The sequence below is a fragment of the Alligator mississippiensis genome, chromosome 2 (assembly GCF_030867095.1).
Source record: "Alligator mississippiensis isolate rAllMis1 chromosome 2, rAllMis1, whole genome shotgun sequence".
In the NCBI taxonomy this organism is placed as follows: domain Eukaryota; kingdom Metazoa; phylum Chordata; order Crocodylia; family Alligatoridae; genus Alligator; species Alligator mississippiensis.
The window spans coordinates 182,673,763-182,691,217 of record NC_081825.1 but is presented as its reverse complement, the minus strand read 5'-3'; the positions used below and the strand labels follow the sequence as shown (position 1 = coordinate 182,691,217).

The 17,455-nt window shown below is 43.7% G+C and overlaps 1 protein-coding gene across 1 annotated transcript in view; it reads right to left on the bottom strand.

Moving 5' to 3' along the window:
• The window catches only part of LRRC56 (leucine rich repeat containing 56), a 134,400-nt gene extending 127,793 nt beyond the window's left edge, over positions 1–6,607 (bottom strand). The window contains exon 1 of the mRNA XM_059722532.1: positions 6,418–6,607. The gene's annotated coding sequence lies outside the window, so the exon portion shown is untranslated. The remainder of the gene's footprint in view (positions 1–6,417) is intronic.
• Positions 6,608–17,455: the final 10,848 nt, after the last annotated feature.

Sequence of the window (17,455 nt, the reverse complement as noted above, 5' to 3'; positions counted from 1 at the left end):
ATGCATCTTGTCACTATGCAATAAGAGTAAGAATAAAAGGAATAACTACTGTTGAATGTGCTGTAATAGCTCAGTGCTTTATAGCCATGCTTTATTATCATTAATTATCTGTATTAAAATAGTACTTAAAAGGTAGGCTGCATTGTAACAGGTACCCTACAAACATATAACCAAGAGTGAGTCTCTGGCCTCAAGGGCTTGAAGTCCAAGTTAAGACAAGAAATAGCAGAGGGAGGGAAGGAGGAGGAAAAACTAACAGTGAGTTTTAAATGTGGGTCCTTTTATTTCAAAGATTGCAGGAAAAAATAAAAAGACTACAGCATCTTCCCAGGAAATAATCAAGACCAGAGATGTAAAACAGCTATATTTAACAAAGCTTGCATTTAATTGATAATCATTCATATCAGGTAAGAGTAACCAAACTCACCAATGTTTCTGTTGTGCACCCTTTCTATCAAAGCACGCTCATTCAGTACTTAGCTGACAGGATCCTAACTGTACTGGCTGAACTCTAAAATTAAGGTAGGAACAAACAAACAAATTGCAGGCAATTAAAAAAAGTGGGATTTACCATGGTGCTGACCCATGGTAACTGTCCATAAGCCCTCTTTTACCTTGAGGTAAATGACAGCTAACCAGAGGCAGTTCAGCCCTCAGTAAAATATATACGCAGGCATTTACCATGGAACAGCTGATGCACAGTAAAGCCTCACCCTTTTATGCCATGGTAGCTGATCATATGTTCATATCCTCAGAGTCAGGTACTGAACTGGTATTAACTGGCTAGAAAGTCCATTTTCTCATTTTTAAAGTGAGCAGAATTTGTACTGTACCCTTTCATTCATCAGCTATACAACCCACACGGTTTTCATTTTTCAGAGATAACTGCGTTTAGGAGAAAAAAAGAGGATGAAAGTAAGAGAAGCAAATGTAAAAGAAGTGGAAAGAATTAGATGGGTATTGCTGCACCATAGTACCTTTGCTCTTGGTGAAGAGCGACGTGGACCGTGGTCATTATAAAGCCGTACAAAGAACACTCCCAAGCTCAAGTCTAAGAGCAAGCCTTCACTGTGAAGCGAACTCAAGCTTTCACTGATGTTACCCAAATCCCTCTCTATTCTACACACAAAGCCTTCTCACTAGAGGTTACTGGTCATCCTGAGCTGACTTGGACACTGGGGACTACAAGCTAAAACCTGAATGAGGTTTCCATTTGGGCTGGCAACCCACTTCCTTTAAAGTGAGATGCAGGTTGAGTGCAAGGGTTATCCAGTGCCCCCCCACAATTCCCAGCATGTGGTCTGAAGACAGACAAGTTCGCTCACAATTCACTAGCAAAGATTCACAATGCAGCTCATTCTACCACAGCGCAAAGAACTATGGTACATGTTCATCACCCAAGTTAACTCTGCAGTGAAGAGATGGCCTCGGTTTGTTACCATTAAAGCATTTCTATAGCGCCTGCAGTTTGGTACTGAAACCTAGGCATCTCATATAGCGACAAACAAAAATAATGGGTCACTTAAAGTTCTATTTACAGTTAATGCTGCACTGCATTTAAACACCCTCTGCAATCATCAGTATGTACTCATAAGGAAAATTCATGGAATACAACATTTAAAATTTCATATTGCCTTTTAAATCTTAAATAATTGTCAGATCTCTCTTGCCAGACAACTAGATAACTAAATGAAGGGCAGAAACCAAGGAGTTACTTTCAGTGTTTGGAATAAGACATAAATGTTTCTGGCTTCCACTGCTGTGTTAAGACAGTATATTCAAGCAAAGAAAAGCAAATCTAGGCAAAGTCAAAGGGAAAGAACAGATTTCCGAATATAGTGCAAGAAGTTATTTGAATACCAAATGCCTCTACAAATCCTGGCTGATTCAAACAGCTTAAAGGGACACAGTGGGTGCATCTATATGTGCCATGAAGGCAAAGTGATAGACTCTGACATTTGCACTGGAGTCAGCTTCTGCCAGGAGCAGCATCTGCACATGCGCCCAGGACAACAGCAGTCTGAGCTGGGGTGGAGCAGCCCCAGACTGGCAGCAGGCTTGCGGGGGGTGGGGATCAGCCCCGGGATCCAGGTAGCAGCGTCGGGCAGTGGAGGGACTGGCTGGGGCACAAGAGTGTAAAAATTGCAGAGCCATGTGGCTGACCCCCCCAAGCCTGCTACCAGCCCAGGGCTGTCCACCCCAGCTCAAACTGCAGAGGTCCCGGTCACCGTCCATATGTGTGTTTCTGTGCAGTAAATGACTCTGCCCTAATACTGACACACATGTATATGGTGATGTTTTACTGTGGAGCTAATTAGTCAACTCCACAGTAAAGTGCACATGTAGATGCCCCCAGTCAGATCAATTTAGGTTCCACATTCAGGTGTTATATATAGAACTTATTAAACAAAATGCCTCAAATTGAAATCTAAATACTGCCATACACTGGAAATGTATAAAAGGAGGAAGAGTACTGCTTTAGTAAATGCCTGTAAACAAAACTTAGATAGTCTAAGAAAAATGTAGTACAAATAAATTACATAACACAGATTATGTTTCTAATATTCTTCCAGTTTCAGTAATGTGAGGTGACAATAATAAAAATAAAGAAATATAGCGACATAAGTAAAGGCATTTTTTTTAATTAAATTTTAATCAGTTTCATTTTGAAAAAGCTTAGTATGCACTGATTTTTCATTTTTAATGTTGTTCCATTAGCATTTCCAATTCCTGCAGTGGCAAATCTATAGTGTTCCAATTTGTATTATGGCAACTCTATGTTACCCTAGTGATTTCATGAAGTATTACTTGCCGGATTCATTATTGTTTTCCTGCAGGATAAGATGTGAACTTTAAGTGGTAAGAAAAATACTAATTACACTCAGTTTTATTAGCAAATAAAACTGGATGCTTCTAAATTGGATAATTCTACATTAATTTTAATGAGAGGCTCAAGGATTTTCTAGGTCAAAACAGCCCATCTGTATTTGTCCAAAAGTAAATAGCAAGCCATTCATACTAATATGAAATGTAGCAACTCCTAACTGAGGTGAGGAATCATATTTATATTTTTGCACAATTAAAATGTTATAATATTACAGGCTAAAAATATTGGAGACTTTCCGCTAATTCTGTCCCAAAATACATTTCAGTTAGTGGAACAACTCTGCAGAAGCCAAACTCATGTCTTATCAAAGGACGGCTTTCATACTGAATCTGCTCCACAAGGTTGTGAAAGCAAGCCAACTGGTAGGCGTTTTATTCTTTCTACTGACCCAAGCATACTCCATTGTGGAAAGGGACAGACAAGAAGATGTCTGTGGGACAGTGTCAGTAGCTTCATACCCTGCTGTTCACCCAATACTAAGGAGTTTATGATCAGCAACAGCTTCTAACACAGATCAGGTAAGCTACATATGGATCTTGTGATGTACAGGCTACACAATGCTAATACCACAAAGTATGCTAAAAATTGCCAGTTGATGTCAGAGCCAGGAGTGGTATCATCAGTTCTGTGCCTTATTATCTGCTGCTCTTCTATAGCTTTCTAGTAAAAATGCATGTCATTTAGAGTTCAAACTCCTTACATATATTCCCAGTGTTAAGGCATGTGGAGAGAACATAAACGGCAGGAAAGCTGTTAGGTGACAATAACTGTGGACTCAGAGAATAATTGTGGAATAGAGTCCTTTCTAATCCAACTACCTGTTACGCAGAGACTTCAAGTTGGAAAAACAGTAGAAGAGACAATAAAGGATAGGAAAGGAAAAGGAGGAAGACAAAAGACAAGAAGAGATAGTAAGAAGAGTAGTGTGATACAGATTTATACAGAAAATGATTTTTTCCAACTACTTAGTTAGTCTAATAAAAACGATCACAATTACCCAGAGAACCTTGTCTGCCTTTTAAAAAGTAAGAAACCCATAAGTATTGTGCGTATTTTGTTAATATATAAAAAAATAAAGGAAAGACTTCCACCTATAGCTTTTAAGTTTCACCTTTTCTTCTGTAGGCATCACTGGCCCCCTTTTCTCTTCAAATCCATCTCTTTCTCTCCTCATACCGTTTCCCATTTACGAGTCCTCACTCTCATCTGCATTCATTTGTCTTTCCTACCACACATGCTCACAGGGAAGGTTTTCAAGTGCTTGTCCCACCATTCTGATAAACTAGCATGAAGAAGCCGGTCTTAAATTGAAAAGGAAAAAAAAGAAAAAAAGAAATAAAGACTCGGCTAAAATGGAGCATTCCTTTATAAATTAGAGGACATAAATTGCTGCTTTGTCAACCAGGAGAGCGAACACCAGATTCAATATGTCAAGAAACTGTGACAGTACATAAAGGAAAATAGCTTAGAACAGCTTACTGAAACAATGACTGAAAACAACTTCCAGAAGTAATCAGGACAAAGTGAAGGGTTTAAAGTACAATTGATGTGTTTGGCAATAGTTATTTACTGAACACCAGAAAGAGCAGTTGTCCCTGAGGCTGTAAGAAGTAACCTGACTTAGTATAGTACAAAAAATGTTTGCTTGGGTTCAGCACTGGATAAAAGGCTGAAGTCAACATTTACTACATTTGCACTGCATCATTCATCAGAAAATATTGTCTGGAGAAAGCACTCAGGATAAGAAACATAATAGTCATTGACATTTTAAAAGTCTCATTTGTTCTTATGAAGAAAACATCAAGAGGAAAAACAGAAAGAAGTTTGACAAGCTTTCAGACACACACTGCCCAAGGACCTGAGAAAGGGCAGTATGTGTCCAAAAGTTTGTCAAACTTGTCTCCCAACTATACAGCTGTCCCAGTAAAAGATATCACAGAACTCATGCCTCTCTAAGAGAATATCCTAACTAGTCAGTCAAATACTGGACAAAAACAGTGCACAGTATGGAGGTCTTATGTATCCTATGGCAGGCTACTAAGGATGGGTCATGTTCTATGTAGTACACTGTCTACATGAAAAACCATAGACGTTACCTGCACAGGGTCCTGTATGATCTAGAAGAGAAGCTTCTCAGACATGCTGTCCATGCTGCTCTGGGACATACTGCATCTCTGTAAATTAAGCCCCAGCTCTACAAGGTGATAAGCATGTCCTGCATGGTTCTGAGCACCCACCTAAGTCAATGAGAGGTGAAGATGTCCAGCACCTTTAAGTAGTGTCCAGCATCTTAACAGAACCATCACGTGCTTTTGGGTCAGGATTTGCACTTACTAGATAGATTTCTTTGCTCTTAACTGGGAGAAAAACCCATATAAAATATTCAGAGATAATTTCCGACAGTGTAGGATTAGCTTGGGTTATTTATATTTCAGAACAGTTCCCCTCAGAGCTCTACAGGCTTGTACAACTTAAATGTATAATTGGAAAAAAAAACACAACAGATTCATTGTAAGCTCTGAAAACGAGCAGAGAACGTCAGACATTCCAAATAATGGAGGATTTTCCCCCTCCATCTCTATAGATGCTCTATGACAGGAGCACAAACTATCTTTGGTCTTAAATGTATTAGTCATAGATGTTAAACAAGATCTTTGCTCATTATGAAGGGTCCTTCTAAAACAGTGGTTCCCAGCCTTTTCAAATAATGGCACTAGTTTCCCTGATCAGCACTGTACCAGCCACTGCCTGCTGCCTCCTGTTCAATCGTGCATACATAATTAATAAACAATAATAATCTTTTATGCGTTTTCTCATCTCCCAAGAACTATACGTATGTGAAATAATGTTCAGAGCTGCATCGCACTTGTAAATATAACCATCCCCGCGTTACAGAAACAGCAAACGAGGTGCAAAAGATAAAAGTGTCCTGGCAAAGACTAGCCTAGCAAAGAGAATCCAGGTGTTTCTGGCTCCTCGCCTGGGGTTTATCTGACATTTCGTTCAGACGCTCAAGCTGCATTGTGTGTGCAGTGGCAGACAGAGCTGCCCGCCCGCACAGGGGAGTACAGAAACATGGCACAGAGGCAGAGGGGGGCCAAAATTAAGATTGGAGAAGCACCAGCAAGGTTGCAAGATCGCAGGACCCAGTGTCATGACATTTAGGCTGTTGCGTGGTCTGATGCCCACCATGTCAGCTCAGCTAGGCTGAGAAAGCGCAGACACGGGGCAGGATTTCACTCTGCCCTAGAAAGACATTTGGAAGGGGAGGGGGTGGGGGTTGGAAAAGATGCACCAGGCACCCCAAACAAGTGGGGTACCCCCCGAAACACAGGGAGGGGCTCCTGCCCTCCACATGTAGCACAGTTCGGAGCACCCACCCCAGGGGCTGCTGGAGACAGCAAGGAGGCAGCTATGGGGGCAAAGGGAGTAGCACCTGTGGTACCCCGCGCCCCTGCCCCTGCCTTGGGAAGCTGATGACTCCCCTTGCCCAACCTTGAGTACATGGTGCATGGGGGCCAGGCTCCTACCTGCTGCTCATTTCCTCCTGCAAGAAGAGGGGAAGGGGGAACACCCCTGCCTTTCCCCACACCGGCCCACTGGGAAAAGGACCTAGACTGGGCCCCCCGGCGGTGCACAGCTGGAAGGAGCCGGGTCTCCCCCTGCCCTGCGCACAAGCACAGGCTCGCAGCCTGCCTGCCGGAGGTGCTGCCAGCCTTCGTGTGAGGAGCAGGCAGCTGCAAGGCCTCCGGTTGCCCTGGCAACCAGCTGATTTGCATGGCCTCATTACATATTGATGACCTCCAGCCCTTCCAAGGGTGCCTCCCAGCAAGGGTGGTTGCTGGGAGAGGCGTGCTCCTGCATTTCCCTCCGCCCGTTGTGCTGCGCTCTGCTGCTGGCATGGGCCCAGGGGCCTGGCCAGCCTGTGGCTGCTGCCTCTCGCAGGGACGCAGCCATGCCCACACACAAAGTGCCCCTGGGAGGCCTCTTGCTGTCCCCGGTTTCGTCCCTTGCCGACTGCCTTGGCCAATAGAGACCCTATGTGCTTGCCAGCTCCCTCCGCTTCTCTGCATCCCCATGCCACACTCTCCAGGCTTCCCACTCCTGCCCCAGCCAACCTCAACCAACCTCTTCTGCCTCGACGTACCTTGTCCTTTCCAGCTCCCTCGTTGCCCCCTGCCTGCACAGCTCCATCATGTCCCCATACTCGCCCCTCCCGCCCCACCTCTGCATAGCCGCCCTTGTGCCAGCCTTGCAAAGGCCTCATTCAATTCCAGGCCTCCCAGCGCACACAGACCATCTCCCAGCCTCCTTGGTAGGGTGGCCATCATAGAGGAAAGTCCGCTTTTCTGCCACTCCATCCTCTATTGATATGAAACCCAATGCCTTTATGTCCTCTATTTTTCTCTTCAAGAAAGGCATCCGGTTTCGTATCAACAGCACAACCGGTCTGTCCTCTATGATGGCCACCCTATTCCTTGATACCATCCCACCCCGGTCCCCTCTGCCCCTCCGCACACCACTCTCTGCAGGCTCTCGGCTCGCTTGGGTCACACATGGTCCTGCACAACTTCCACCCACCCAGTCTCCTCACACCCCTATCTGCATTACCTCCCCCAGCCTCTCCATCTGCAGGTGCCCAGCTGTGTGGGGCCCTTGGACTGACGACCCTTACAAATGCGGGGGGAGCAAACTAAACTGTGATACAAGGCCTTGTGTTTCCTCTCTCCTCACTCCATGTTCCCTTCATCCCCCTGCCTGCCAGGAGCACTGCAGTAGTAGGCCCCAGCTGCCTCTCTGTGTGCCAGGGGGCAAGCAGAGGGGAAGCAGCCTACCTGCTCAACAGACACCTAGCAGAGACCCTGCATGGGGAATCTCTGCAGCCCCACTGCAGCCCAGATCACTGAATCATTGATGTTCCAATGGGACGGTGAACAGGAATGACACTAGTGCATCTGGAGCCTTGTCACCCTGAATGCACAACACTCAGCAGCACCATACCATCAGACATGCCCAGCACCCTCATTACAGCCAAATCCATACACCCACTCTTGTCATGATGGGACTGTAATTCTCCCACTTCTGTGTCTTTATCCAAACACCCCACTCTGCCCTACTGTCCCCAACCCGGGTGCCCCTCTGGAATCCTGTCTGGTCCTCTGCCTCCTCCTTGTGTTTCTATTTAGTACCCCATTCCCAAACCAAGATGCCCCACTATGGACCTTCCCAGAGTCCCCCACCTCCACATATTCCTCTTATCATGCACACCAGTGATCTCACTGGCACATCCAAGGACACCCAGGCACCTCAGTGTACCCATTCACTCACTTGTGATATATCTTTCTCCATATCACCCCTGCACACTCATCTCACAAAACCAGTCTCTTCCATACAGCTCAGTTCACCATGTCTCACCTCCACGAACACTCCTTTCATAAACACAGGCACCTATGCAGCTTCCTTGCTTTATGTATGTACACCTCACAAAAGGATAACTATGAAACAATTAAGCACACAGTGACACTTTCTGTCACAAGACCTTGTTTAAAGTCACTTATAACTTAGCCAAACTTGATTCAGTTGGAGTGAAAAATTCCATGCCAGGTCTCTGCCTCAGGCTGAATTTTTTAGGAAAGGGTCATGTCTAACAGGTCAGCTTGTTCTCAAAGCAAAGCGAGGGAAAAATAAGTTGTTTTGCTCTTATTAAAATGAGCTTTAAAACCGTTTCACACGAGAAATGCTTAGAAGCAGGAACTTGAACTTTAAGGATTGAGTTACCCCTGGATCGAGGCAGGTTGTTTGTTGTTCCTGTGAAAATATACCCCAAATTGGCTGTTAGGAAGCTCTGAAAAAATCAAAGTTTGCATATGCTCAATAGAGACCTGTTTGAGCATGGTTTCTAAATTCTCTGACAATTCCCTTACACTGAGTATGATCCAGACCCTACATGCCAACCAGTACAGGGACTGAGGAGGACTTTCCCTGCAGTTGCTTCTCCAGCCTCTCCTTCCCCAGCTTCTTTTTGGCTGCTGTGGTACTAGAACTGAGAGTCAATGTGCTCTCGGTGCTTTCCAGACAACCAGGAGGAGAGAAGAAAAAGAGTGGCTAAGTCAACTACAAGAGGATGAGGAATGAGAGAGAAGATGCAGGGTAGAGAGGACTAGGCAGGCGGGAGCAAGGAGGGAAGGTGGGGACAGAGGGAGGTAGAAGAAAAGGAATAAGATCATGGTGGTGGAGGGTAGGACCAGAAGAATAGGAGGACAGCATCGGAGATCATATGGGCAGAAGTAGGAGTATGAACAGGTGCAGGATTTGCCTGGTGGGTAAGGAGCAGGACCAGGTGGAGAGCAGAAGAAGGAAAAGGGATAGGAAAAGTTGGGGGTGAGAGAACAGGGACAGAAGGGTTTCTAGCTACTAGAGATGCTCTTCGAAAAGAATATAGAACTTGACATTTATACTTGGGACTTTGGCCTTCCTTTGCTCTCATGCAAAGCTTTGAAATCCTTCTTCAAAATAGGTGTCTCCATTCCTCTGAGTGGTAGGGTTACCAAAGATAACAGCTTTTTACTGCAGCCTGCCTATTACTCCATTAGCTCAAGTGATTCATGACAGTGCTGTGGATTTAAAATCCTAAGCCCTGAAGATGATTCGTGTAAAGGGTTACTATGGTCCCACACAGTGAAAGAAAAAACTTCTTAGGAAACTATATTTTTTAAATTACATTAAAAGAATGTTGCAGGGGTTTAGGTTGTAGCTGTGTTGGTCTAAGGACATAGGCAGACAAGGTTCCTTGGGTGAATTTGATATCTTTAATTTGGGTTGGTCTAATAAAAGATATCAAATTCACCCAAGGAACCTTGTCTGCCTATTAAAAGAATGTGAAAGTTTCAGAATCCAGCAGTCAAAAGTCAGGATGTGCCAGATTTAAGTTTGCCTTCAATTTGACCCACTTACACAAATAAATACGCATATTAATTTACAGTTTTTAATTACATGATCACATGCTGGCTGTTTGGACAGTCCCTACCAAATGAACAGCTCTAGCATATTTATTTCTAGTCTTGGTTCACTATATAGCCCTAGATCTTATTAATAGGATACTATCCAAACTTTTCTTCAAATACAAAATTATTAATTTCCACTTAGGCCTTTCTGTGTCATTCATCAGTATAGCATCTGAGTGCTTCACAGACCTCGAGACATACAAAAAACTAGAACTGTTGGTTCCAAAATGATACCTTTTATTAGTCCAACTGGGAAATTGCAAGAAAAATGTCTTTTTCTGCAAGCTTTCGGGATCAAAGTCCCTTCATCAGGCTCTGGGAAAAGTATATAGATGGTACAAAATGGTAAAAAGTCCCCATAGGTAGAAAATAAACGTCATTTTTGCACAAGTTTATTTCCTACCTATGGGGACTTTTTACCATCTTGTGCCATCTATACTTTTCCCAGAGCCTGACAAAAGGACTTTGATCCCGAAAGCTTGCAGAAAAGGACTTTTTTCTTGCGATTTCCCAGTTGGTCTAATAAAAGGTATCATTTTGGAACCAACAGTTCTAGTTTTTTGTATGCCTTTTTGTCTTGGACCAATATGGCTACCGAGTACACCCCTCACAGACCTTGATACATTTGTTGTCTCAGTGCCCTGGTTAGGTAGAGCAGCATTGTTATTCTGAATGGGAAATTTGAAGCACAGTGTGATAATATCAAGAGGCTACCTTCCTTTTGGGTACCCAATTTGATATGCTTATGACCTGATTTAAAAAAAAAATTACATAGCATTTTACAATATGTTTTTGTGTTCAAAGCAGTGCACCTATCAGTTTCAGTTGCAGCTGGCAATGCTTAGAAAACCAGACACGAGGGTATCAAGTTAGGTCCCCAGGAAAATGAGGAACATGCTTTTTGAGTATGTCTCTAAGGTGCAAGGAACTGGTGTGCAGAGATACCCAGTTCAACACATGTGAGCTCCAGAACCAGAAGCATAGCCTGATTAGCACAGTACTGTGCCCAGCCTAAGTACCTATGTTGAGAAGCTGGCATCTTCATGCAGGGGCAGATCCAACAGGGGTTCCTTGGGGCACTCCCTCCCACTTTGATTCCTGCTCCACCCAAATTTTCAAACCAACTGCCTGGCAGTGGTAGTAGCATTCCTAGCCAGGCAGTGCTGAGGGAGTCAATGGACTTCGTGGCCCATTAGCATCTACCTGATCCTTTCTCAACTCTTCATTCCACAGGTGTTAACAAACCTCTCTTCTTTTTAATGGTCTTGATGTTCCACCAGTCAGGTTATCCTTTGTTCTGCAATTCTGTTGTCTGCTAGTTGCTCCTGGTAACTACGCTTCTGTTTCACAGCCCTGCAGACTGTTTTTAATTCATTCCAATGAAGTGATATATGTTATTGCTTCAAACTTAAACTGGATAATACAGCCCTAGGCCCCTAGCATATTACTAAAGCTTCTAATTTATTTTTACCTCGAGAAAGATATGTGTTGTTTTACATGTGATGATGCACCTCATCCCACTTTTCAAAATTCTAGATCCACCCATGTTTGTATGGTGTAGACATACCTTTGGTGGTCACCTATGAAGTGTTTGATTGAAGTTATATCATTTAGCATTACATAAGATACTTTAGCATCACACAGGATCTCTTCAGCAGGATCATATATATTATATGTTTATTCTTTGTATGCTGTGGTACTACATAATACATACTGGAAATTCTTCACTTGGAAAACATAACCATTTTTAAATTTTCAGTATTAAACACAAGCATTATATTGTATTTGGACTGCAAGGACAAGGCTAAAGAGGCGATATATGCTGCTTAGTGTGCAGAGCCCCATTCATTGGTTTCTTTACATGAAATTCATATAAAGGCTGGCATCAAAACTGCTTGTATGAACTTATGATTTCCAGAGGTTTAATGTCTGGGCTATGGCTAATGATATATATAATGCAACATTCTCCTGGAAATAGCAGTTAATGAGCTTGAGGCCACACTCAGAGCAAGAGAGGGAGGAGCAACAGTTGGGAGTTGTTTACAGCTCTTCGATTTTGCACCAGCCTGAACCCAATACCATCTACAACAGCCTAGGATTTAGCACCATGCCCTGCTACAGCTATGTCAGAATTCAACAACTGCTGCTGCGTATGGTATTGCATGCAAAAGTAACCCTACCCTAGATTAGACTTTACATTGAGAAATGATACATTTCCTCCACTGCAGGGCCTGCTGGCCAACTAATGTCAGAAAACATCACTGAGGACCTGATCTTACAAGGTATCAAGGACTCTTAACTTCCTCTGTTTCAGGGTTAGCCCTGAAAGTGATAGCCCACCTTCACAGGAAAGAAGATGGTAGGAGGTAGCCCCTTCTGGGAAGGCAGCATGGTTTACCAGAAACAGAACTGGCCTACATATGCAGACCTGAATGTCATCCCAAGCTCTGCCACTGACCTGTTCTGTGATCTTAGGTAAGTCACTTCACTTCTCTGTTAATGTTAATTTGAGGGGATGGTACTTGCCCTCCAGAAGAGCTATGTAAGTGCTAAGTGTGTGTGTACATATTTAGTACCATTAACCCTTTTCATCCTTGTAGTAGAATTAATCTTGCTATGATTAATCCAGACTGAACTATTTTAAATGAATCAAGGAGGAAATGCATCTTTCCATCAGTGACTACGACAAAATCTGGCACAATGACAGAGTAAATACGGGAGCTTAATGTCTGAACTGCTCTGAGTTACTGTAATTGTTCTGGCACCATTCCCAGAGCTAAGCTAAGGTCATGGAGAAAACTGTAAATTAAAAACTACAGCATTGATACGATCTCTGTCCAGATATTATATTATACATGGAAAACCATATGGAGAGAAAACAGTCTGACTTCACTCTTATGCAGAAATTTTGCTACCAATTTTCTTAAACTAAGAACATCAGCCATAAACAGTTTCTGAAATTATACAAAGACTTTGAGCCTAATTCCAATTTCACTTGCACCTGTAGCATACCAGTGAAACAAAAGGAGTTAATCCAGATTCATACTGGTAGTGAACTATATTAATGAGAATTTCGGGTGCTCACTATGACTAAAAACCTTGAATGTGCTTTTTTCTTGAGATCATGCACAGTCTAATGGTAAATAAATATGGACCATCATTATTCTAATATCTGAGCACCTCACAGTCATGAATGCATGAATGCATTTAAGGAATCAGAAACTGTGGTAGAGTTATCTTTTATTGGACCAACTAGAAAAATCTTTAATTCTTTAAAAAAATTTATCTTCTGGGCAGACAGGGAATCTAGTTGGTCTAACTAGTTGGTTATTAGACTAATAGTATAATAACTAATTGGCTATTAGATAGCTAGTTGGTTATCTTGTTGGCTGGAATCTAGTTGGTCAAGTTGCAAAAATCTAGTTGGTCTAATAAAAGATATCACTTCTACCATGGTTTCTGATTCCTTTTGCCTCTAGACCAATACAACTAAAACCTGGATACCTGAATGCATTGAATTAATTCTTTTTTCTATGTGTATTGTAGCAGTCCCAGTCCAGGTTAGAATCTCATTGTGCTGCATGTTAGGAACATGGGACTGGGAGGAACTTCCTGGGTCATCAGTTCCAGTCCCCTGCTATGTCATGTAATCCTTTTCATACATTTATCAAGTTCACTCTTTAAAGCTGTTACATCTGGCCCTACTACTCCTATTGGGAAGCTGTTCCAGAACCTCACTGCTCTATTAGAAACCACATAATTTCCAACCTGAATTTATTTATGGGCAGTGTATACTTTTTTGTTCCCTGATATAACAGCATGGTTTGTCTCTTTTAACAAGGAACAGTCAGCCCTGTTGAGAGAGACCAGCTGCAGGGCATTTGGATAGATTAGGATTCTTTAAAAAACTCCCTAAAGAATGAGCAAAAGAGGAAGAAGCAAGTTGTGAGCAGAATAGCTTGCTATAAGAAGGGACCAGGCTGCTTTTCTGGGTCCAGAGCTAAAGAGCTTCCCTCTTAGTGCTGAAGACAGGGCAGAAGGGTGTTCTTTGCTTATTTGTTGGTTTGCTTGTTGCTTAAAGACTGTTTTATTTGAAAGGACTGGAAGCAGAGCTCCTCAGAGTGTAAAACCTACCTCCAGAAGCCAACATGCTTACACCAGGCATTTACTCTCTTGTTGTATTCCTAGATGTCACAACCCAAAGTTGTGATTTTTTGTTTGTGTGTGCTTTGGCACTGCTAAATTATTTTTCCCGCTAAATTGCAGCTTCTTTGCACGGTGGAGTTTTCTGCTGCAGAAGAGAACCCCGGTGCAACGGAGTATTCCCGCCAATTTGAAGCTTTCTTTGCATGGTGCATTTCTTTTGCATCCAAGAAATGCACAGTGCAAGGAGTTCCTGCCATTTGTATGAAGATTCGTGCCACGTTATTGGCCGATTCTAATACATGCACATGTGGCGGCTAGCGATTGGCTTGCTAGCCATATAAAGAGCTTGGGTGGTTTCCGCCCAAGTTGGAGAGAGAGCAATTGGAGTTTGAGAGGGAGAGCATGAAGATCTCTAAGCACTACGGATCCTTACGGACACAACGCATTTCTTAAAAGGCAATAGAGGCCTGAACAGCCTCTAGCCTCTCCCCGTCGCCGATAAATTCCTAGACGTATCCCTTCCTACATATTAAAGATACGAACCCGTGGAGCTTTAACAACTCCAGGGCAAGAGAACTGAACCGAACCCACAGAGCTTCGACAACTCCGTGGGAGAGAAATTACTGAACCCGTGGAGCTTTAACAACTCCGGGGCTAGAACGAATTTGTCGTAGTCCTCCAACGAGGATTTAAGCGGAGCTGAACCTGGAAACTGTCCAGCCTACACCGCGACCATCTTGGGTGTAAGTAAATAATCTTTAAATCAACCATTACGCCTCTGTGACTAATTCTAGCTCACCCCCGGTCTCCTCCGGCCCCGCGTGCCCGGGCTGCTGGCTACAGCCCGCGTGCGCAAAGGCGGGCCCGGCTCGCCCCCAGCCCACCCACTAGAGAACAATCTCAGCTCAGCCTCTGTCTTACTAAGTTATACAGACCAAAATCTAGATGAGCTCTACCACATTCCCCTTGTCCAAAAGTCAGTTATCTTGTCCTGTACCTATCTACTAGGTAGTCTAACATACTCTAGCTTTTGTAAACTCAAGTTGCCTTTTATCCTGTTTTCCTCCGGGCTGTTAATAATTCTTTCCTTCAAACTTTATTCTAAAACTCTGCATACTATTGTGGTAAAACAGAAGTTAGGGTAAGGTGGCACCCAAGAGACTAACTGGTTCACTGGTCTGCATAAGTCTGGTTTACTTTTCTTCCCTTTCTTAAACATACATCCCACTTTTGCCATTCTCCAATTATACTCTTCCATCCCTGCCTTGATATATTTATTCAAAATATTTTTTTATGATGATTTGGGGATGCAGACGCTTCAGTCCCCCTGATTTGAGTATATTAAATTCTGAATTTAACTTCCTCCTGAGAGAAAGCAATTTCCAATTCTATGCACGTATTTCCATCAACCATCCCAGTTTTGTATCATTCTCCTTATTGTAAAACTGAAGCAAAGTATTTGCTCAGTTTTGGGGCCACGTCTAAATGATCTTCAGTCTAGACCCCATTCTCATAGCATAGCAGTCACATTTCCTCTTTCTTTGTTCTCTTTTTATTTATGTGTCTGAATAACGCTTTACTGCTTGGTTTAATTTCCTGTAAAACGTCTGGCTCAGTTTGCCTTTTTTTTCTTTGGTAATTCCCACTTTATCCCTATTCTCTCTGACCTCCCTGATCTGCCATGCCCATACATAAGGTAAGAAATAGCCTTAAGACAAGACCAGAGAGCTTAAAAGTCTAAATGGAGAAGATACATGAAGGAGGTATTCTTGTCCTCATTCTACAGAAAGCAGCTGAGGAATAGAGTTGATTGTCCTAAATTACACTGAAACTCTGTATTTGGTCCATAAATCTAAACTCTATGCTCAGTGCCTGCTCCATTAGATCTTCCAGCACTGCTGTATATATTGTGTGTCATATAATGAACGGGATATTTCTTTTCTTTCTTAATTTCTATGCCAGTGACAATTACTATCATGGCAGATCAGCTTTCAGGCCAGGTACAGACATTATACTTTTATGGGTATAAGTGATCAGAAACCAATCTATATCCATAACAGAACAGAAGTTTGGCACATAAAACTGGTCTGTACCCATAACAGGAAGATGTCTGGCGCACACAGACTCATTTAAAAATGCCAGAAACCAGTCTAAAATTTGCCCATCACCCACCAAAGGGTGGATATGCGTTCTGTTCACTACCAATCTAAACTATGCCACTTATAGAAAACTGCATAACTTAAATCAGTTCCGCCTTGGGCTTTTTGAATGTCTGTACCTAGCCTCGCTGGCCTAGAACAATTTAACTTATTTCAAGAAGAAAAAAACTTTATTTCAAGTCTACCTGACTATAGCAGAAGCCTGTTATATTTCTTAGGCTAGGAAGTATTGTGCTCAGGTTGATGACATCACAATAATGTCCATAGCAATAGATGTTAAAAGCAAAGCACATCATCTTCATTGTCAAATCAAGCAAAAGGAAAAAATGGAGGCAGTGAGTGTGTTGTTCAAACAGACAAAATTAACAGGTATGGGCTTGGTAAAGTACTTGTGAGTAAATGCTCCCAGGCAGGCATCTACACATGTAGGGAAGTGGGAGCAGATTTGCTGCTAATGGCAGCAAATTGTTCTCACTTCCTAGGGCCCTGTAATGGGCCCCTGCTGCCACCAGGGGGAGCTCTAGGCTTCCTCTGGGTGCTAACCCAGTGGCAGGCAGGGAACACAGGGCCAAGGGACAGCTGTCTCCTGACCAGGGCTGGGACATTGCTCCCTGCCCCCAGGGGTGTTGCCTGCTGCCAGGGCAGGCAGCTCCCAGCCCTGGCCTCCTTATCAGGGCAGGGGACTTGGAAAAAGCTGCAGGGGAATGGTAGGTCCCATGCCCCTGCCCCGATCCGTCAGTGGGGCAGCTAGCAGTTCACTACTAGCTGCCCCACTGGTGGATTGGGGCAGGGGGCTGGGACCTGCCCCATCCCAGCAGCTCTTTCCAAGCCTCATGTTTTGATCACCTGATCAGGGTGTGGGGCTGGGACCTACTCCTGATCAGGACAGTTCCCAGCCCCACTCTATGATCATGGGGCAGGGGCAGGGGCTGGGGAGTCTGTTCCATGCTCAGGTCCATGATCATGGAGCTGGGTGGGGAACAGGGGAGTTTGTTCCTTGCTCAACTCCATGAGCATGGAGCTGGGTGGGGAACAGGCTCCCCAGTCCCCGTAGTCCCCACCAGCAGGGATCTCCTAGCTCCATTTCCATGACCATGGAGCCAGTGCTGGGATATAAGGATCTCCCAGCCCCCACTCTCCAATCGCACTCTCGGATGTTAGGGCTTGGAGCTCCCTGATGCCAGGGCAGGGGGACATAGTTTCCATCTGGGCTCCAGTGGCAGAGACCACCCCGCAGAGTCCACCCCAGCAGCAGGCGG